Source organism: Pristiophorus japonicus, chromosome 4, assembly GCF_044704955.1.
Source record: "Pristiophorus japonicus isolate sPriJap1 chromosome 4, sPriJap1.hap1, whole genome shotgun sequence".
Lineage (NCBI taxonomy): Eukaryota > Metazoa > Chordata > Chondrichthyes > Pristiophoridae > Pristiophorus > Pristiophorus japonicus.
The window spans coordinates 109630050-109653835 of record NC_091980.1 but is presented as its reverse complement, the minus strand read 5'-3'; positions in this window follow the sequence as shown (position 1 = coordinate 109653835).

The following is a 23786-nucleotide window of genomic DNA, read 5'->3' as shown; positions in this document are numbered from 1 at the left end:
CCACAGAAAGTTGTTGAGGCCAATTCACTAAATATATTCAAAAAGTAGTTAGATGTAGTCCTTACTACTAGGGGGATCAAGGGGTATGGCGAGAAAGCAGAAATGGGGTACTGAGGTTGCATGTTCAGCCATGAACTCATTGAATGGCGGTGCAGGCTCGAAGGGCCGAATGGCCTACTCCTGCACCTATTTTCTATGTTCTATATTTCTATGTTGATATCACGTGGAGTGAATCGAATTGACTGAAGACTGGCTTCTGTGATGGTTGGGACCTCAGGAGGAGGCCGATATGAATCATCCACTTGACACTTCTGGCTGAAGATGGTTGTAAACAATCCAGCCTTGTCTTTTGCACTCATTGTGGATGGGCATATTCATGGAGCCTCCTCCTCCTGTTAGTTGTTTAATTGTTCACCACCATTCAAGACTGGATGAGGCAGGACTACAGAGCTTTAATCTGATCCATTGGTTGTGGGATCGCTTAGCCTTTTCTATAGCATGCTGCTTCTAATTTTTAGCATGCATGTTCCCCAGGTTGGCACCTTATTTTTAGGTATGCCTCGTGCTGCTCCTGGCATGGTCTTCGACACTTATCATTGAACTAGGGCTGGTCTACTGGCTTGATGGTAATGGTAGAGTGAGGGACATGCCAGGCCATGAGGTTACAGATTGTGGTGGAAAACAATTCTGCTGGTGCTGATGGCCCACAGCACCTCATTGATTTCCAGTTTTGAGCTGCTAGATATGTTCTGAATCTATCCCATTTAGCACGGTGGTAAGTGCCACACAACACGATGGAGGGTGTCATCAGTGAGAAGACGGGACCGCTGCTACCAATGCTGTCATGGACAGATGCATCTGCGACAGGTAGATTGGTGAGGACGAGGTCAAGTAGGTTTTTCCCTCGTGTTGGTTCTCTCACCACCTTCCGCAGGCCCAGTCTGGCAGCTATGTCCTTCAGGACTCTGCCAGCTCGGTCAGTCGTGGTGCTACGGAGCCACTCTTGGTAATGGACATTGAAGTCCCCTACCCAGAGTACATTCTGTGCTCTTACTACTCTCAGTGCTTCTTCCAAGTGGTGTTCAACATGCAGGAGTACTGATTCATCAGCTGAGGGAGGGGGTAGGTGATAATCAGTAGGAGGTTTCCTTGCCCATGCTTGACCTGAAGCCATCAGCCTTCATGGGGTCTATGTTGACGTTTCCCAAGGCAACTCCCTCCCGACTGTACACCACTGTGCAATCACCCCTGGTGGATCTGTCCTACCAGTGGGACAGGATATACCCAAGGTTGGTGATGGAGGAGTCTGTGACATTGGCTGAAATATATCATTCTATGAGTATGACTATGACAGGCTGTTGCTTGACTAGTCTGTGGGACAGCTCTCCCAATGTTGGCACAAGTCCCCAAATGTTGGTGAGAGGTTCTATTCCTCTTTGCACTATTTCCTCAACCAAGTGTTCAAACCAGGCATCTTTTTTCTCTTGTTTCTCTTTTTTCCATGTCATCACTGAAATGAATCGAGTGTTACCACCTTTGTACTATCCTGGAACGTTGTATTCATGTGATAAATTATACCATAATATATGTCTGTTCAAGCTGTATGATATTGTTAGAAGGGCTTATTTTTTTGTGGGACAATATATATCTGTCAAATTATTTGTGTGTGAAAATTAAGTATTTCAGTGCGGGTAAAACTTCAGTGCGGGTTTTGATACCTGTTTGCTCAGCTCTGCATTGGAACAAGTGTCAGCATAGAATCTAAATTGTTGCCATTTTCTATTTATTTTTCATCACCTTATCAAAATAGCTGCTGGCCCACTACAATTGTGTAACCATTTGTCAGATTTTACAATCTCATATTTATTTTATCAATTGTTTTGCCACCCACTGTTGAGAGATTTATATTTGATTTTTTTTAAATACTGTGTGACGTTTGTGACATGTTAAGATTTGGAGTTTTGAGCTTACATCAATTGTGCCCTGCAGTGTGGATGAAAACAGCTGTTTCACTCGTCTACTGTGCAGCCCCTTTTAGCCCTCTTGTCACAGAAACTGCATGCAATAATCAACCTGTAACAGCCAAAGTAATTTCTCAATTCGCAGCTGCTTTGTGCAGAAGTAGCCTTTCAGTTTCCTTAAATCCCTCCAGCAACTTAAAATATCCTGTGCCTTCTGACTTTCCCAATGATCTGCATTCTATTAACTCTACTCATATTTACCTGTGTACCTGCTGAGAATACTTAAAGTCTACTGAAATAAGAAAGACTTGTAATGCGCAAGAGGCTATGATGTCAGGAACATCCCAAATGTGTGTGCTAATTGGCTTGTTAATACTTTTTCTTATCTTTACTAAACCTGGTGAATTAATTGGTGAATGACAGCTAAATAAAATGCAAACTAATCGATCTTAATATCTGGGCCAACAACAACCTGCATTCATATAGCATCTTTAAGTAGTTAAATATCCCAAAGCCATTCACAAATGTATGTTAAACCAAAGAGGGAACAATTAGGAAGGATGACCATAAGCTTGCACAAAGCAGCTGTGAATTGAGAAATTACTTTGGTTACTACAGGTAGATTATAGCATGCAGTTGCTGTGACAAGTGGTCTAAAAGGTGCTGCACAGCAGACAAGTGCAACAGCTGCTTCCATCCGCACTGTAGGGCACAATTGATGTAAGTTCAAAAATCCAAATCTTAACATGTCGCAAAGGTCACACAGTATTTATTTTAATCAAATACGGTGGTGAGTTTTAAGGAGGGTCTTAAAGGAATAGAGGGAGGAGGAGAGGCAGAAGGGTTAAAGGAGGCAATTCCAGAGCATAAGGCCTAAGTGACTGAAGGCATTGCTGCCAGTAGAGGGGTGAAGGTGGGGTGGATGCACAACATAGACCGTAATTTTCTGGGCGTGTTGGGTGCGGGCGGATGGCATGACGGGTCGTGACCCTGTTCCTGATTCCATGCCGCTCCTGAGCTTGACTTTCTGTTAATGAGGCCTATTAAGGCTGCCGTGTAAGTTTCCCAGACCTATTAAATGATGTGAGTCTGATGAAGTTATCAACAACGCATTTTCAGCCGGGATATTTAAAGGAACCATGGCCACGTTGTATTTGAAGGTTCATCTAGGAGTGCGCAGGCAGCACTCTGCACAATTGGACTGCTGGAAAAAGTGCCAAATATGATAGCACTGAGGCAGAGGGCTGCACCCAGGTTCTCCGATGACTCCCTCTTCTGGATGGAGTGAAAGCACGCGGGGAGGTCTTCTTCCCTTCTGATGGGTGAAAGAGACCACTCCAGGAGACAAAAGGAGCCTGGCTCCAAATAGCAGAGGGGGTAAACAGCAGGGATTTGTTCAGGAGGACCTGGGTGGAGTGCTGGAAACGTTTCAATTATCTCTTTAGATCAAGAAAGGTGAGTACAAAGCCACACTCAACTTCATCTTGCTGTGCCTCTCATCACATCCCCCTCACTCTGCCTTGCCAACCCTACTCGTGCACATCCTTACACCAATACAGCTTGCACGTGCACCCATTCCTCTCTCTTTACATTATCACATCCCCATCGGACTAACTACTCCTCACACTAACCCTCATCCTAATGCAACCATACCAACTAACAATACACAAGGAGGCCATTTGCCATTGGCATCCAATCCATCATAGTCACCTGCTAAAGATGTAACCCATCCATTCCTTACCCTCATTCCATCATTCTCACTCAAAGTTCTCTTCTTTCCCTCCTTACAGGTGAAGAGAGCTCACAATAAGAGGGAGAGGGGGAGAACCGGAGGTGGCACTCCATCAGTGGTGACTTTAACATCAGCAGAGGAGGCTGCCTTGGACATGTCTGGAGTTGCCGAGCAGCTGGAGATGGGAGATGGAGAGAGCAACCTGATGACAGAATTGCATAACATACAGCTACATGGCATACAAAACTCACTAATAGCAGTACTGATATCAGCAGCCAGTGAATATTCATCATGTGCATAATGGTATCTGTACCCTTTCTTCATTATGACATATGTAACTCATCTCTTTACTCTCCCACTGGTCCATCAAGGCCCCCCCCCTCCCCCGCACTGTCCAGGAGGAAGAAGAAGTTGACTCCTCAGAGTGGCTTCCAACCTCTGAGGGTGCAGCATCACCAGTCATAAGTGCATCCAGCAGGAGCGCAGATACTTATACCTCAGTGGGTGCCAGGCAAGTTAGAGTGATGTTGTCACCTGGTGTCTCACAAGTCACAAATGAGCAACAGCAGATGGTGGAGACAGGGGCAGTAGTGGAGACTCCTCGTCGGATGGCACAGGATGCTCCTAGCTCTGCTCAGCTGTAGCAGACGCTGAGCCTTGGGGGCCATCAGAAAGAGGACTTGCCTAGAGGCACAGCAAGAAGTGCAGGAGGCTTAACAGGTTTGGTGACAGCGATGTCTGCAAAAGTGTAGAGAATGGAGGAGTCCATCTCCAACATGAACACCACCATGTCGCAGACGCTGGCGACTGTAGACTCTTCCATGGACAGGATGGCCACCTGCAGGGAGCAGCAAATGTACCACTCACAGGAGCTCTATGGCGAATAAATGGCTATCTATGGAGAATAAATGGCTCTACATGGATAATAGATGGCAGAGGCTCATTGACCTCCTCTCTAGCAGGGATGTCAATGTAGAAGTGGGTCCTCATGGCCCCACTACTATACATCAAGGTGCTCTCCTGCTCCTTGTTAGCGGCTGGCTCATGAGCGAGATGATGGTGAGACATGACATGCAAGTTGAGACTCTTCTGAAAGCGCTCACATTTCTTCCACATTGCCCCCTGCCCCTCAGTCAGAGCTTCAGATGCCTCTTCAGATCGTGATGACTGAGTCTGCCCTTGCACAGTCACAGGAGGAGCAGACTTTGGTGGTGCAATCACAGGCTCTGTTCAAAATAACCGAGTTTAAGACTATCTCTGGTTACTTTAATAATCAGGATCGACTGTAAACCAATATCGTGCATATATTGTGTTTAATCAGAATTTAAGACGGAACATAACACATTAGTTATCCAGCAAAAAAATACAACCATAACAGGTAGTTGATATCAATCTCAATTGGACAAATGACTGGTGCATGTGAGCAGTTCTCTGGCTTGCAGTCTCTTTTTATTTGTCTAGAGCTTCCTTCGGTAAAGCATAGGATCACTTGAAGCGTGTTCGACCAGCTCAACTTTTGTTTCACTCTCCCCTCACACCGTTTGTGTGGTCAATCTTGATTAGGCTGCTTTTATTCTGTTTTTAGGGGTGGGCCTCACCTGAGATATTGACAAGACCTTTTGACCTATAGAGGGTTCCCTAAAAACTTAATATCCAATATGGTATAGTGTTATTTGTCTCGATTCTTGTTTCAAGAACCCACCCTAAAGATGCCTTAAGATTTTGGCCACATGTCTTTGTTTATACCTTTCTGAAGATGCTTTTCTGTGGAAGTCATTTAATCTCTCTCAGTCCCTATTCTCTTGGTTACAATCCTGAAGCCCAAACTAGAAAACTGTTCGCTTCAGAGTGTTACATCCTTTATGACATAGCAAATGTTTATGTTAACTCTCACAACTTCAATCCATTCTAAGTCTTCCTATAACAAATTGTCTTAAAGGTATATAAACAAAGCTGAAGTTTTAACTTGAAAACCACAAATAATGGTTGTCATAGTGCAAAATTCCAAAACAGCTCAGCAGGGTATCAAAACATTAGCATTTCTAAGTCTTCTGAGTAGACATTTCGTCTCCACTTCAAAACAACAATGTAAATATCGTATCCTTCGTATCAGTTTTGTACATTTTGAATCCCTGATTTCTAATAGCTCCAAGACTCAGAGGATCTCCAGCAAAAGTGTCTATGCAGTCGCAGCAGGGAAGTGAGCAGACTGCATTTACCTCTGCTGAAGCCACAGGGGTAGCACCTCGTAAAAGCACGTGTAAGAGAAAGAAGAAACACAATTAGATTCACAAGGGTAGCCACTTGGGTGTTTTATTAAATGTTTCTGTAAAGTTTCAGTTACTGTGATGTCACAGATAAAAATCTTTGTTTTTATTTTTGGACACATTTGTGTGCACCTTTGGAAATGGCTTAGTGAGTTGGAGTGAATGGGGGGGGTGGGGCGGCATAACAATATTCTGACAGTGGATAGTCAAGGGGCTATAGGGGGGTGGGGGGAGGAACTTAACACAATCACAATCACTAAGGAGGTGGTACTTGTATATTGTCCAGGTACATTAAATGTATAATATAAGTACAATGGTGCACCACAGAGGGCACAGTGGTGGGAGACCTGAAAGTACCTGCAAGAGGCAGTATAAAAGGCTGCCCACCACACCTGAGAGGCACTCTGGAGCTGAACAATAAAGGACCAAGGTCACTGCAGTTATTACAACACCAGACCGTGTGGAGTCAGTGATTTGTGTGCTACATACACCACATTGGCAACGAGGACAAAGACAAACTTCACGCAAACATGGCTACTCTGGGCTCGCTGAAGGACTTTACCGTGGGCAATGATTGAGAGACCTTTACGGAAAGGCTCGAGTACTACTTCACAGCTAATGACCTGAAGGGGAGCATGGACGCAATGAGAGATAAACGTAAGGCGATATTGCTTTCCAGTTGTGGCGATGAGGTTTACTGTCTCATCAGGTATTTGCTGGCACCCGCGGGCGCCAGGGACAAGTCATATGAGGAGCTGGTTGCACTCATTCGTGACCAGTTGAAATCAAAGGAGATCATCCTCACGGCCAGACACAAATTCTACCATCACTGCAGGCCTGAGGGCCAGGATATCACCAAATATGCTGCGGACCTCAGGAGACTCGCGGCGCGTGTGATTTTGGCACACACCTTGATGAGGCGTTGCGGGACATTTTTGTTATGGGGATTGGCCATGAGGGCCTCCTTCACAAGCTGCTAGCCACTGAACCCACAGTCACCCTGACAAAGGCCATCACCATCAGCCGGGCATACATGACCTCGACTTGCAGCACCAAGCAAATGATCCACAGTCTCGAACCCGGCAGGCATTGTCCACAGGATAGCGCCCACCACAGACAAAACTGTAGAACGTGGCTCTGCCCCGGGCAGAGAGCACGGACTTTGGGGTCCTGGAACTCAGATTCCGTTGAGGGGGGCCAATCAAGCACCACCATGCTGGCGCTGCGGAGGAAGACATGGGGCTCACCGATGCAGGTTTGCGGAGTACACATGCAATATCTGCCACATTAATTGCCACCTTCAGCATATGTGTAAAAGAAATCTGACTCACCGCGTGGCTGAGGAGATGGGGGATGATCCACTGTTCAGTGAGGAGCAGGTAGAAGAAGATGAGGTGTTGGGACTGTATATGTGCACCAACAATTCGCCCCCAGTGATTATGGAAGTCAAAATCAATGGAGTCCCAGTGAGTATGGCAGTGGATACGGGATCGGGTCTGTCGTTGATGAGCCAGAGAACTTTTGAAAAACTATGGGGTAACCCGGCTGCACGACCCAAGCTGGTCCAGGTCCTGGCGAAGCTGCGTACTTACACCAAGGAACTGATACCTGTTCTCGGAAGAGCAGACGTGCAGGTATCTCATGGGGACGAGACGCACGGTTTACCCTTGTGGGTTATTGCAGGTGATGGGCCGACACTACTCGGCAGGAGATGGATGGGGAAAGTCTGTGGGAGCTGGGAAGACTTCATTCCTCCACAGACTGCTGCTCCCCGGGTTCCCAAAGAGCAGTCTTGTAGGTGCAGCCCGATTTCTGGGGTGCGAGCCAGCGGGGCGCTGCAGGCGATGAATGGGAGTTCCATCCGACAAACTGGGGGGGCCCACGCAGAGAAAAAGTCAGGCGGCAGTAGAGACTACAGCGGCGGCTGGAATGGCAGGAGAGGAGGCTACAGCGGCAGCCAAAACAGAGGAGGCTACAGCGGCAGCCAAAACAGAGGAGGCTACAGCGGCGGCCAAAACGGCAGGAGAGGAGGCTACAGTGGCGGCCAAAACAGAGGAGGCTACAGTGGCGGCCAAAACAGAGGAGGCTACAGCGGCGGCCAAAACAGAGGAGGCTACAGCGGCGGCCAAAACAGAGGAGGCTACAGCGGCGGCCAAAACAGAGGAGGCTACAGCGGCGGCCAAAACAGAGGAGGCTACAGCGGCAGCCAAAACAGAGGAGGCTACAGCGGCGGCCAAAACGGCAGGAGAGGAGGCTACAGTGGCGGTCAAAACAGAGGAGGCTACAGCGGCGGCTGGAACGGCAGGAGAGGAGGCTACAGCGGCGGCCAAAACAGAGGAGGCTACAGCAGCGGCTGGAACGGCAGGAGAGGAGGCTACAGCGGCGGCTGGAACGGCAGGAGAGGAGGCTACAGCGGCGGCAGGTATGACCCGGGAGAACGCGACAAGTTTCAATTCTAAGATCTTTCCAGACGGGCTTCTCTCTCTGCACGTATAATTGCACAATCGATCAAACCTATTTTAAAACTTCCACTGCTTTGCTATGTGTTACTTCCCCGACATCTACAACTACCCGAAGGACACAATCATTCCACTGCAGTCCCTCCTACCATGGTTGTTGTAATGAGAGGGCTCGGATCATCACCAGCATGCAGATTATCGGTGCTACCTGCAATGCTGGAGCCGAGGCCAGAATTCCCCCCCCCCCCCGCTCTTTAAGCGTGATTTTATGCTTTCCTTCTTCTTTGTCAGCGAGCTCAAGATGGCGGCAGCCTCGTGGCAGCAGTGCTCGGCAGACAAAGGCCAGCAGAGCGACTAAAATAGCGGAGCCCAAGGAAAGCCTCGTGGGAACCACAAGCTGGCATCTTAAAAGGGCAATGCACCCGGGGGCCTTAAAAGGGCCCCACACCATTGGTGGTCCCCACAAAGAAACTTTTGTAAGGCAAGAGCAAGTCTAGAGGAGTAATCAGACTGGTATGGTGACTTGTGTGGATAAGAGTTACATTTTTTTGTGTTGATGCTGGTTGGTTACTGTGTTTAAAAAGGTGAAACGAGGGATATGAAGGATTTACAATGCTAAATGGGTACTGTGTTTAAATATGATGGACACGAATGATTTACGAAAAGGGTCAAATCACGGGGTACAGTAAAACATGTAAAAGGGTTAATGGACCCGTGACTAATAATGCAAGGGTTCAGCAGCTGCAGATGAACCGCTAAGGTGACTACTAAGCACAGAGGCAATGCATCAGTTGCGATATCCTGTCTCAGCGCAGCCCAGTAAAAAGGGGACAGTATACCGCCACCGTACCTTACCCAGCAGAGCTGGGATTGAACAACTGTTCAGTGCACCTGTAATCTTTTGACATACCAGCTGTACCACATATTGTGTGTACCATACTAATGTACCGTCTACATATATCTGTTTTCTGTTGGAGTTTATACCCGACACTTCATCACCCATGCGAGGACTGCAAACACCACATGCTTGCACCTAATAATCTCTGCATGGGATGGTCATGGACTCACACTCACTAACCCACCAGGACAAACAAGGCTGAGGTTACCGGCAATGGCTTTTGGAACTGTGGGTGGGGGAGGGGGGGAGTGAGATGTCCAGGTACATTAAATGTATAATATAGGTACAGTGGTGCACCACAGAGGGCACTGTGGTGGGAGACCTGAAAGTACCTACAAGAGGCAGTATAAAAGGCTGCCCACCACACCTAAGAGGCACTCTGGAGCTGAACAATAAAGGACCAAGGTCACTGCAGGTATTACAACAACAGACCGTGTGGCGTCAGTGATTTGTGTGCTACATACACCACAGTACTCAGTAAGATAATGGGATGAAAGGCAGATAAATCTCCTGGACATGATGGCTTGCATCCTAGGGTCTTAAGAAAAGTAGCATTGGTTGTAATTTACCAAAATTCGCTAGATTCTGGGGAGGTCCCAGCAGATTGGAAAACTGCAAATGTAATGCCCCTATTTAAAAAAGGAGACAGACAAAAAGCAGGAAACTATAGACCAGTTAGCCTAACATCTGTGGTTGGGAAAATGTTGGAGTCCATTATTAAAGAAGCAATAGCAGAACATTTGGAAAAGCAAAATTCGGTCAGGCAGAGTCAGCATGGATTTATGAAGGGGAAGTCATGTTTGACAAATTTGCTGGAGTTCCTTGAGCATGTAACGAACAGTGTGGATAAAGGGGAAACAGTGGATGTGATGTATTTGGATTTCCAGAAGGCATTTGACAAGGTGCCACATAAAAGGTTACTGCACAAGATAAAAGTTCACGGGGTTGGGGGTAATATATTAGCATGGATAAAGGATTGGCTAACTAACAGAGAACAGAGAGTCGGGATAAATGGTTCATTCTCTGGTTGGCAACCAGTAACTAGTGGGGTGCCGCAGGGATCAGTGCTGGGACCCCAACTATTTACAATCTATATTAATGACTTGGAAGAAGGGACTCAGTGTAATGTAGCCAAGTTTGCTGATGATACAAAGATGGGAGGAAAAGCAATGTGTGAGGAGGACACAAAAAATCTGCAAAAGGACATAGACAGGCTCAGTGAGTGGGCAAAAATTTGGCAGATGGAGTATAATGTTGGAAAGTGTGAGGTCATGCACTTTGGCAGAAAAAAAATCAAAGAGCAAGTTATTATTTAAATGGAGAAAGATTGCAAAGTACCGCAGTACAGCGGGACCTGGGGGTACTTGTGCATGAAACACAAAAGGATTATATGCAGGTACTGCAAGTGATCAGGAAGGCCAATGGAATCTTGGCCTTTATTGCAAAAGAGATGGAGTATAAAAGCAGGGAAGCCTTGCTACAGCTATATAAGGTATTGGTGAGGCCACACCTGGAATACTGGGTGCAGTTTACGAAAGGATATACTTGCTTTGGAGGCAGTTCAGAGAAGGTTCACTAGGTTGATTCCAGGGATGAGGGGGTTGACTTATGAGGAAAGGTTGAGGCGGTTGGGCCTCTACTCATTAGAATTCAGAAGAATGAGAGGTGATCTTATCGAAACATAGAAGATTATGTGGGTGCAGAGAGGATGTTTCCACTGATGGGGTAGACTAGAATTAGAGGGCATGTTCTTAGAATAAGGGGCCACCCATTTAAAACAGAGATGAGGAGAAATTTCTTCTCTCAGAGGATTGTAAATCTGTGGAATTCGCTACCTCAGAGAGCTGTGGAAGCTGGGACATTGAATAAATTTAAGACAGAAATAGACAGTTTCGTAAATAATAAGGGGATCCAGGGTTATGGGAAGCGGGCGGGGAAGTGGAGCTGATTCCATGATCAGATCAGCCATGATCTTATTGAGTGGCTTGGGCAGACTCAAGGGGCCATATGGCCCACTCCTGTTCCTATTTCTTATGTTTTTGTAACTGTAATATAGCTCCACCTAGTGGAATACTGCTCACCTAGTGGAATACTGCTCCAACTAGTGGAATGCAGCTCCACTTAGTGGACTACTGTGGTAATGCAACTGCTGATGTGTATAGTAAAAGCATCATGTGACAAAGTCACCTGACAATTTCCTGAGTAGAACCATCTTGTGTCAGAAGTGTGTTTGTGATGTCATAAGGAATATATCATATTGGCGACGAGGATGTGATAATTGGATTACCTAGCAGAAATTTGTGTTGGCGGATGATTCCTGCCAAACAACAGAGAGACTTTGAGAGGTTCTTTGTTTTGCAGCACAGCTAAAAATCCAAGTTAAATTGCAAGCACACTTGGCTGAACTGAAGAATCCAAATGGCCACGCTTATGAGAATAATAAGGTGCTTGGATGAGTTCCATCGCAACCGAAAGACTTTCGGAGCATATGTGGAGCAGTTCGAAATGTTTTTTTTACCTAAATAGTATTGTCAAAGTCCCTAATATGAAAACTATAATCGGGTGGTGCTAGAAAGGAAAAAAGCTATTTTCTTGACTGATGCAGGCCCCGAGGTATATGAAACCCTGAAAAATGTGCTTGTTCCATCAAGCCAAAGGACATGCCACTGACAGAGATTCTAACCAAGTTAGAACAGCAATACTATCCTGAGCCCCTGTAAATTGATGATAGTTATCATTTTGGAATACAAAATCAATTAACTGAGGATGAGGCTATCAGTGAGTACATTGTAGTTTTAAAAAAGGCCATCCATTCCCTGTCATTTCGGAAACTTTCAGGACTGAGCATTACATGATTGGTTTGTTTGTGGGATGAAAGATGAAACAATCAGAAGGAAGTTGTTGACAACCCCTAACTTGACCTTTGATTTAGCTTGTCAGACAGCTATGTCGACCAATACTCCCGATAACTTTGCGCCACTTCCAGTCGTCAGACTACTGAGGAGAATCGCCTGCAGGTTAAAAGTAAATGGCAGTTAGGCCCCAAGGCTTCAGCAACTGGCCATGGTAATAGCGCATTGAAGTCAAGCTATCGGTGTCTGGGACAACACATATATCAAAGCTGTCCATATGTGAAGGCAGACTGTTTTTTCTGCAAGAAAATTGGGCATCTTGCAAATGCATGCCAACTGAAAAGTAAACCAACTTTCAAGGCTATAAATAGAAATAGCCAGAGACTGCATTGCATTGAAGACAAGCAAGAGGACGAGGAGGTTCTGGAGGTGCACGTTATCAGAAGCACGAGGGTATCTAACAGCAATTCAGCCTGCCTTAATAGGTAGAAATTGGTTGGGATCACTGAATCTAGATTGGAATGAGATTTTTCATGTGGAAACGAGATTTCTATCAAAAGATGATGTCATCAAGCAATATCAGAAGGTGTTTCGTGAAACAGGCAGTCCAATCCAAGATTCAAGACGAGTGTCGGAGTACAGAAGGAAGCTAGACCAGTTCACTGCAAACCACGTCCTGTACCATACACACTCAAGGAGAAAGTTGAGCAAAAGCTCAAAAGACTGGAAACTGAGAACATTATCTCTAAGGTAGATCTAAATCATTGGGCGCCACCCATTTTGTTGTACCGAAGTCAGATGGTAAGGTAAGGTTGTGTGGTGATTATAATGTAACTGTAAACCAGGTTCTCGAGGGTAATCTACTGAATACATTGCCAAATGTAGAAGATTTGTTCACAATGCTGACAGGTGGTCAGATCTTCTCAAAGTTAGATCTCACCAATGCCTAATTACAACTTGAACTAGATGTGGAGTCCATGTCATAGAATCATAGAAATCATTGAAATTTACAGCATGGAAGGAAGCCATTTTAGCCCATCGTGTCCGCGCCGGCCGACCAAGACCTATCCAGCCTAATCCCACTTTCCAGCTCTTGGTCCATAGCCCTACAGGTTACTGCAATTTAAGTGCACATCCAAGTATTTTTTAAATGTGGTAAGGCTTTATGTCCTTACCACTCTTTCAGGCAGTGAGTTCCTGACTCCCACCACACTCTGGGTAAAGAAATTTGCCTTCATAACTCCTCTATACCTCCCTCCAATGACTTTAAATCTATGCCCCCTGGTTGTTGACCCCTCTGCTAAGGAAAACAGGTCCTTCCTATTCACTTTATCCAGGCCCACATAATTTTATACACCTCAATCAGGTCTCCCCTCAGCCTCCTCTGTTCCAAAGAAAACAGATCCAGCATCTCCAATCTTTCCTCATAGCCAAAATTCTCCAGTCCAGGCAACATTCTTGTAAATCTCCTCTGCACCCTTTCCAGTGCAATCACATCTTTCCTGTAATGTGGTGACCAGAACTACACGCAGTGTTCCAGCTAAAGCCTAACCAGTATTTTATACAGTTCAAGCATAACGTCCTTGCTCTTGTATTCCATGTGTCGACTAATAAAGGCAAGTATACCATATGCCTTCTTAATCACCTTATTTACCTGGCCTGCTACCTTCAAGGATGTGTGGACTTGCACTCCAGGGTCCCTTTGTTCCTCTACACTTTTCAGTGTCGTACCATTTAATGTGTATTCCAGTGCCTTGTTTGACCTCCCCAAATGCATTACCTCACACTTAGCCGGATTAAATTCCATTTGCCACTGTTCTGCCCACCTGACCAGTACATTGATATCTTCCTGCAATCTGCAGCTTTCTTCTTCATTACCAATCGCACAGCCTATTTTAGTGTCTTCTGCAAACTTCTTAATCATACCCACAACATTCAAGTCCAAATCACTGAAATATACCACAAAAAGCAAGGGACCCAACATTGAGCCCTGCGGAACCCCAATGGAAACATCCCATCAGTCACAAAAACACCCGTCAATCATTAAACTTTGTTTCCTGCCTTTGAGCCAATTTTGGATCCAACTTGCCACTTTGCCCTGGATCCCTGGGTTTTACTTTTGTGACCAGTCTGCCATGTGGGACCTTATAAAAAGCTTTGCTATAATCCAACTTGCCACTTTGCCCTGGATCCCTGGGTTTTTACTTTTGTGACCAGTCTGCCATGTGGAACCTCATCAAAAGCTTTGCTATAATCCATATACACCGCATCATACGCATTGTTGTCCTCGACCCTCCTGGATACCTCTTCGAAAAATTCAATCAAGTTAGTCAGACACGACCTTCCCTTACTGACTGTACTTGATTAATCTATCTTTCTAAATAAAGATTATCCTGTCCCTCAGGATTTTTTCCAATAATTTGCCACCACCGAGGTTAAGCTGACTGCCCTGTAATTACTTGGTCTATCCCTTTCTCCCTTTTTAAACAAAGGTACAACATTACCAGTCCTCCAGTCCTCTGGTACCACATCTGTAGCCAGAGAGGACTGGAAAATGATGGTCAGAGCCTCTGCTATTTCCTCTTTTGCTTCTCTTAACAGCCTGGGATACATTTCATCTGGGACTGGGGATTTATCCACTTTCAAAGCTGCTAAGCCCCTTAATACTTTCATGCTCTCCCTTTGCTTTCCTGATATCTTTTTTAATTGCACCCCTGTACTTTTTATAGTCCTAGAGTTTCTGCAGTATTGAGTTCTCGGTATCTCTCTTAAGCTTCCGTTTTTTTCTTTATCTTACCCTGTATAACCCTTGACAACCAGGGGGCTCTAGATTTGTTAGCTCCACCCTTGTTGTTTAACGGAACATACTTGCTCTGTACGCTCAGGATCTCCTCCTTGAATGCCTCCCGCTGCTCTGACACTGATTTACCATCAAGTAGCCATTTCCAGTCCACTTTGGCCAAATCGCATCTCAGCTCAGCAAAATTGGCTTTACCCCAATTGAATCATGCTTAACTATAAATAATCATCTCGGCCTATGTCAATTTAATAGGCTACCTTTTGGAATGTCTTCCACCCCCGCCATATTCCAAGGACTAATGAACCAGATTTTACAAGGCATTGAAGGGGTAGTATGTTATTTAGATGACTTACTTATTTCAGCAACAAACAGGAAAATCCATAATAATGTGCTCAAATGGCTAGAGAAGCACAGAGTATGAGCGACTGCTCACAAGTCTGAGTTATTTCAAAACTCAGGGGAGTACTTTGGGCACAGAGTAGATAAGGATGGTTTACATCCAACCAAGGGAAAGCCGGATGCAACCAGAAATGCACCTACTCCCAAGAATGTCACTGGACTTCGATTATTTTTGGGACTTTTGAACTATTATGGAAAACTCTTCCCAAATTTGGCCTCAGTGTTGCATCCACTGAATGAGCTGTTGAAAAAATAGGTCCATTGGAAGTGATCAGAATAATGTGACAAAGCATTCAAAGAGTGTTAAAGCCAGTTGCTAAAGAGTACCATGTTAGTTCACCATGACATATCTAAGGAGATTAAGCTAGCATGTGACTGCTCCATATGGAATAGGGGCAGCGACCTCTCATTGTGGGGAGGAGACACCAATTGCTTTTGCTTCACGCACTCTTAGTTATTATGCGCAAATCAAAAGGGAATCTTTGGCATTAATTTTTGGGGTCAAGAATTTCCACAAATACATGTATGGTCGTAAGTTTACCATCGTTACGGACCATAAACCCCTGACTGCAATCCTCCATCCAAAGTCTCCAGTTCCAATTTTAGCTGCAGACCAAATGCAGAGATGGGTTCTGATTTTATCAGCATATACATATGACATTGAATACACATGATCAGCTGATCACAGTAATGCTGACATTATGTCCAGGTTGCCATCCCAATCACAAGTTACACCCAATAGGAAAGAATTGTTCTATTTTTCATAAATTGATGAACTGCCAGTCACAGCTGAAGAGATTGGTAGAGCTACCAAACGTGACCCAGTGATGTCAAAGGTGTATGATTATATTGCAAATGGATGGCCAAACCAGGTAATAGACAAAGATATTCATCCATTAATCATTCGTAGGAATGAATTATCAGTGGATAAAGATTGTATCATGTGGGGTGCAAGAGTGGTTATCCCAAGAAAGTTCAGGTTCAAATTATTAGGAGATCTTCATGACAAGCACATGGAAATGTGCTTGACTAAGAGTTTTGCACCAAGTTACTTATGGTGGCCAGGTCTAAATAAAGACATAGGCCGCAAACTTGGTGGAATTACTGTCCGCTGGTGTGTAATGCGCGTAAGTGTCCTCCCGCCTCCAAGCTGCCAGTTTGGTCCGGGCGAGAGTCCGTTGCAGTAGGGGGAATGACCGCCGCCGCACGCTCCTTCCGCTGTCTACGCTTGATTTCTGCATGCTCTCGGCGAAGAGACTCAAGGTGCTCAGCGCCCTTTCGGATGATCTTCCTCCACTTTTGGTGGTCTTGGGCCAGGGATTCCCAGGTGCCAATGGGGATGTTACACTTTATCAAGGAGGCTTTGAGGGTATCCTTGATGTGTTTCCTCTGCCCACCTGGGGCTCGCTTGGCATGTAGGAGTTCTAAGTAGAGCACTTGCTTAGGGAGTCTCGTGTTGGGCATGCAGATGATGCAGACCATTACAGCCATGGAAATGGCCTCCCAGGTTGTGGCAAAGGTTGCATGTAGATTTAGCTGAGCGAAAAGGACAACAATTGTTCATTATGATTGATAGCCATTCGAAGTGGGTAGATGTGTTTCCGATGCAGAAAATAGCAACAAGTAAAACACTAGACAATTTGTGAAGATTGTTTTCTTCATATGGGCTCTAAGAGGGAATGGTCTCTGATAATGGGCCGCAATTTTGTTCAGAAGAATTTGCAGAGTTCATGAGCAGAAATAGTGTGCAACATACCAAGGTTCCACCGTACCACCCTGCTTCAAATAGTGCAGCAGAACGCACAGTACAAGTTGTAAAACGTGCCCTCATCAAACAAATGTTGGATCCAAATCTAAAGAAATGGCAGTTGTCGTTGGACCACAAATTAGCAAATTTTCTAATTACTTATCGTAATACTCATAGAACACCAGCAGAGTTGTTTCTCAAAAAGCCACAAACCAGGTTTTCATTGTTAAAGCAAAACCTGGCACCGTAGGGTAAAAGAGAGAAGTGTGAAATTGAATCAGAGGTTAGAGTGAAGAACCATCACCATAAATGGTTAAAGTGGTTACCAGGAAGAATAGTGAAGATATGTGGTCCTCGCACATATTTGATCAAGATGTTTGATCATGGACAGGTTAGGTTTGTTCACATTGATCATATTTTACTGACAGATGTGGAAGGAGTTGAAAGTTGGAATGATTCGATTATTTCTGATAAGTCAGATAGTCAGTAGATGTTACAAGTAGAGTACCAGCAGCAAATCCTACATCAGATGTACTAGAAACTAGTCCAAGAGAAAGTCAGAATTTAAGTCTGAGTTTGGCAGACAAACTGTCTGAAGTTATAGAGCTTCAAAATGTAGATCAAGGGTTACCCTTGGAGGAAAACTCTCCTCAAGCTCAGCCTAGAATGAGTCTAAGTTCAACACCAAGTTTGTAAAGTTCAGTTCAAGAGTGAAGATATCCCCTTTGAAACAGAAAACAAGTGGTTAAGTTTGATTTGTAAATATGGCCAAAAAAGTTCATATCTTTTGTTGTGTATAACCATGCAAGTTATTTATGATGATTATTTTGTTATGATTACTTCTTCATTAAGGAAGGAGAAATATAATATCGAGTTCCACCTAGTGGACCACTCCACCTTGTGGACTACTATGGCAATGCAACTGCTGATGTATATAATAAAAGCATAAGGTGACAAGGTCACCTGACAAGTTTCTGAGTTGAGCCATCGTGTGTGAAGTGTGTTTGTGATATTGTAAATAATATATTACAATAACGTTACCTCCAGCAATGGTGGTCAGTGTGAAAGGAATGGTTTGGTCATAGTAGGGATCCTTGGCAGAAAAATGTGTATATTGCATAAAGTTAAATGAATCTGGCCAAGATGAGACCATTCTTGTCCTCCATGCCAGCACTATGCTCGGGTGCTGGTGGGATCCGGACCACAGGTTCCTCCTGCTCCTCATCCTCCTCATCTACCAGCTGATGCTCCTCTTGCTCCTCCTCCTCCTCTTCTTCTGAAGAGGCTGTGTGCTCAGTGGCTTGCTCCTCATGCAGCCCTAATTATCGTTGCTGCGCAATGTTGTGCAAGGCACAGCAGACCATGATGATTCTGGATAGCGTGGCTGGTCTGTACTGAAGGGCTCCTCCAGATCTGTCAAGGCTTGTGAAGTGCATTTCCAGCATGCCTATTGTCTGATCTATGACACATTTGGAGGAAATGTGGCTTTCATTATACCACTCTTTGGCCTCAGTACTTGGGCCCCACAAGTGTGTCATGAGCCACATCTTCAGTGCATAGCCCTTGTCTCAAAGTAACCAGCCGGAAAGTATATTTGGAGGAGAGAAGAGCTGAGTGACGGTGGACTGGCGCAGCCCGAAAGTGGCATGGCAGCTGCCAGGGTATTTTGCGCATACTTGCATGATGATGTTCCTATTATTAGAGCCGAGCTGCACATTGAGGGAGCGGAAGCCCTTGCGGTTGACAAACACTCCTGGATTTTGATGCATTGCCCTGATGGCCACTTGTGCGCAGTTGATGACGCCCTGTACCTTTGGGAAGCCATCCAGAGTGGGAAAGCTGAGCACCTGCTCAGTGATACTGGCTTCATCAGTGGCAAAGTTGATATAATTGGCTGACTTGTCAAACAGGGCATCACTGATCTGTGTGATGCATCTGTCGGTGGCCGACTGTGAGATGCCGCAAATGTTTGCTTCAGATCTTTGGAAGGAGCCTGAGGCAAAGAAGTTGAGGTTGCTGGTGACTTTGAAAGCTTCTGGTAAGATGTGTCCACCTGGTCTTTTGGGCTGCAGGTCTTGCTCCAGGAATGTGCAAATGTCTGCGACGACCTGGCGTGATAGCCTGAGCCTCCTTTGGCACTGCTGCGCCGTCATGTTGAGGAAGCTCATCCTCTGCCAGTATACCCTGTGTTGGGGATATGGCCTCCGGCAAAGTGCAGCCTTGCGCTGATGCCCTCTGTCCTCTGAAGCTTTAGGTGGTTGAGGAGAAGGTTGTTGGTTTTGTTGTTGGTGCTACTGGTGTGCCTGGTGCTGCTGGTGTTGAGTCTGATCATGGTCAAATTCTGAGGACCAAAGTGAGACTGTGGCACCCATGCTGGTGGAACTGATGGCAGGTCAAATAGAGGTGACAGAAGAAATCTGCCAATATGTGATAGGTTCTACCATGAGGTGACAGTGGGTGCCGACTTTGATGGAAACACTTGCAACCTCTAGAAAGCTAAATCTGTGCTGACAATGCAGTCAGCAACACCATCTCCTTTAGGAATGTAATCAGTGTGAGGTGGGAGAATTGTTTGTACTTTTCATGCTGTGCACCAATGAGCTTGATCAATGGCCACTCAAATTCCATCTCATATTCACAGATGGGTTCCTGAGCTGCGCTCATCCAAAGGAATTTGAAAGGTAGTGTTAAAAAGGCACAGGGGTCTTCCAAGTACCTCATAATGATTTAAGTTAGCTTGCCCACCTCTGCCTTTTGGATCGCTGCCACGTCACCAAACACACCCGAGAGAAACGTGCATGAGGGTGAATAATGATGGGTTCCTGACCCACTGCAAGATAGTTCAAATTTCCCACTCAACCGTCTCCAATTACCCCCTCATAGACCCCCAAAAATTCCGGCCAGTGACTTCAGTCTCCTCAATGAGTAGCTGGAGAATGTTGCAGCTAAAGCAAGATTGGATGCTGAAAGACTTTGCACACGAAAGGGATTTTGGAAACCGACTGGTAGTTAGCACGGAATGAGGGGTTGAGGTTGTGTTGTTCGAGGAGGGGGTGATGATGGCAATTTTGATAGGGAGGGGAACAGTATCTGATGATTGGGAACCATTTACAATGTCATTTAGCATGGGTGGGAACCTTACTGGGCATTGCAGATGAAGCCTGGTAGTTAAAATCTCTCGGGCCTCATGCTGCCGATGCTGGGACAGTTTGCTGTCGCCTTCAGCTTTCAGCTCCCGCTCGCATGATTTGCCCTGAGATAAAATCAGGTCTCTAATTTCTATCCACACCCTGTCCCTAGTCAATGTCTGATGCAACTTAAATCCCAAGGTCGTAGGTTGCATTTAACATCTCTAATAGGTACCTTGGAACTATAATCAGCAATAATCTTATTTCAGGATGCTAGTCTGATCATGGCACCAAGTGCAATTGGGAAAATTATTATGGGAGACTGCAGTTCAGGAATCATCACTGAATCAAATTGCCTTAGGTGCCTTGCTTCAGGAAGAATTTCAACGCCTTTGGTGAGGGTTCAGAAGAGATTCACTATGGAAGACTTGTTACGGGGATAGAATAGAAAAGCTGGGGCTGTTAGATCTCTTAATTTCCAATGAAATACGAACTCTGATTGTAGTTTTAATGTAACTTTATTCTGGCAGCAGCAATAAGGTCTTGGCTTGAAGCCAGGCCTTTGTCCTTCTGAGACCACATGGCCAAAATGGCTGTACATATACCTGGTTCAATTTACAGAAAAGAACTCGCCTTCTTTGACCTTATTGGCTCAATTGATAGTCTTTTAACCTTTAATTGGCTCGCCACCCACGGTCCTAAAATGTCAAGTTGATTGATGACTTAATGAAATGTGGTCTGTGTTCTTTCAAAACTGCAGCCAGGCTGCAGAGCTTGAATTCTCTATCAATCCCCCCTTTGATTCTTTCACAAACTGAATCATAAAATATCAGGTATCACTGGTTAAACATTCTAAAAAATAATTTCATACATGTTAATAGAGTTTCCTTCTAAAATTTGTTGATGTGTTTCGCCACATGTCCGGACTAGTAGCTTCCACACAAATTTACACCAACCCGAATTCCATCGTGGCCACAATGGAAGTCTGGTTTTAGTAGGTTAATTAACCTTATTCCAATTTAATCCAAATCAATATCTTAATTCAACCAGTAAACAACCTTCCCTTAAGCATAACATACCCCTGTGCCACTTGCAGACGGTCTGCTGGGATCTGCAAGGTGTCTCACCTGCGGGACAGCAGCTACAGCCGCCTGGTCGCAACAACATTTAATCAACATAAACAAACAATATAAAAGTAAAATAATTACAACGAATAGAATTAAACCTTCCACCAATGAAGTTCCTATTGAACCTAGCCATTCAGTGGCTCCGCTCCACAAAGTGAATGATGGGGTTGCTTAAGTTTTTCTACCTCCTTTTGGATATGCTCCGCTAAGTGGGTAATTTCTTCGGAGCTATCTGGGATATATGTGCAACACTCAGTTCCAAGTAGGGCGCAAGTACCTCACTTTTCAGAATTCCGGGAGCAGTTACTATAATTCCCTTGCTACCCTACTATTTCCCTTTGGTGCAGAGGGTCGACTAGTAAGAAGTAGGCAAATGCCTAGAATACCTACAATACAGTAAATTTATACATTTTGGCATAAAGTAATTATCCTTATTAGATTTCTGCTTCACTTACGGGTGCTCATTTAACGTGTGAAGCGGAGATCCAGGCTTTCTTTCCTTGGACTTTAACAGATGCCTGGGTGGTCAATAACACTTGATAAGGTCCCTCCCACTTGGCACCCAAAGGTTCTTTATGCAACTTTTTCACATACACCCAGACTCCCGGGATGATGTCATGTCCTCCTTCGGGTGGATTACCCCAAGCTACCGATACCTGTTGGGAAACAAAACTAATAGCATTGGTTAGGTTCTGACAGTATGATAGCTAAGTGTCACTCATTAAGTGAACATCAGCTTTCCTTAAATCGATGGTTCCTGGCAGCGACATGGGTCTTCCTGTTATAATTTCAAATGGGCTTAGACCTGTAGTTCTGTTCGGGGTTGCCCTAATGCTACATAGCACTATTGGTAGTGCCTGTGGCCATGGTGTTCCTTCTTGGTGATATTTGGCAAGCCGTTGTTTCAGAGTTCGATTCATTCGCTCTACTTGTCCTGATGATTGTGGATGATAAGGACAGTGTAAATCCCACGTAATGTTCAGTAACCTACAGACTTCTTGGCAGACAACACCTGTGAAGTGTGTTCCCTGATCTGAGTCAATGCTACTCGGGACTCCCCATCGGGGAATGTAATCCTTACACAAGACCTTTGCAATGTGATTGGCTGTGGCTCTTTCAGTTGGGACAGCCAGAGAATCTGTCGACCATGACAAGAATGTTAGTGTATCCTTGGCATGAAGGAAGAGATATATAATCAACGTGCAGATGCTGGAATGGTCCGACAGGGGCAGGGGGCCTCAGTTGGGGCATTACCGTGATGGGTCCAGAATTATTTTTCTGGTAGACCACACGTATCAATGCTACTCGGGACTCCCCATCGGGGAATGTAATCCTTACACAAGACCTTTGCAATGTGATTGGCTGTGGCTCTTTCAGTTGGGACAGCCAGAGAATCTGTCGACCATGACAAGAATGTTAGTGTATCCTTGGCATGAAGGAAGAGATATATAATCAACGTGCAGATGCTGGAATGGTCCGACAGGGGCACCAGCTGGGCATGTTTTTTAAATCCCTGACCCCACCAGCTTTTCTGGAACCGTGCCGTCATCTGTGTGAGGACAAGTGTCCCCACGAGTGGATCTGTTGGGCTAAAAAAGGCATAAGCGCTTGTGGCTTGTCGCTAACTTTTTGTCTCCAGACACCATCTTCGCATAGCTTAATTCCTGCCTCAATCCATGTCCATTTTTCCTCTCGGGAGCACTCACCTTGCATTGTTTGAAGGTCTCAAGTCAGAGTCGTGAGTGCTTTCAATCTGCACATCTGTGTTGGTTCTTCTGGGGGAACGCCCTGTGAGGCGGCATCTTTAGCTACCTGGTCGGCTAGGGCATTTCCCTGTGCTTCCGTGGTATTTTCCTTGGTATGGGCCTTACACTTCAGGATGGACACTTCCTGAGGTAATTGTATGGCTTCTAGTAAGTCTCGGACTTCTTTTACATTTCGGATAGGTGTACCAGCAGCAGTGAGGAATCCTCTTTTCTGCCATAACAGACCAAAGTTGAGAGCGACTCCAAAAGCATAATGCGAATCTGTGTAGACATTAGCTGTCTGTCCTTCTGCTATTCAACATGCTTCTGACAGGGCCCGTAACTCAGCCTGTTGTGCTGACGTTCCTGAGGGTAAACATCCTTTTGCCACTACCTCATATAAGGTTTTAACTGCCCATCCTGCTTTTCTGGTACCATTGTCAACAAAGGAGGAACCATCTGTAAGCAGGATGAGGTCTGGGTTGTGCAGAGGCTCCTCTGCTGCTAAGGCTACTTCTTCTGTTTCTTTTAAAATCTCCACGCAGTCATGCTCTTCACATTCTCCCCCCTCTTGCTCCCTCGATTCTGACATCGGGAGCATAGTTGCGGGATTAACCGGGCTAGCCTGGATGATATGGAGATTAGGAGCTTCCAAAACTGATGTCCAGCGG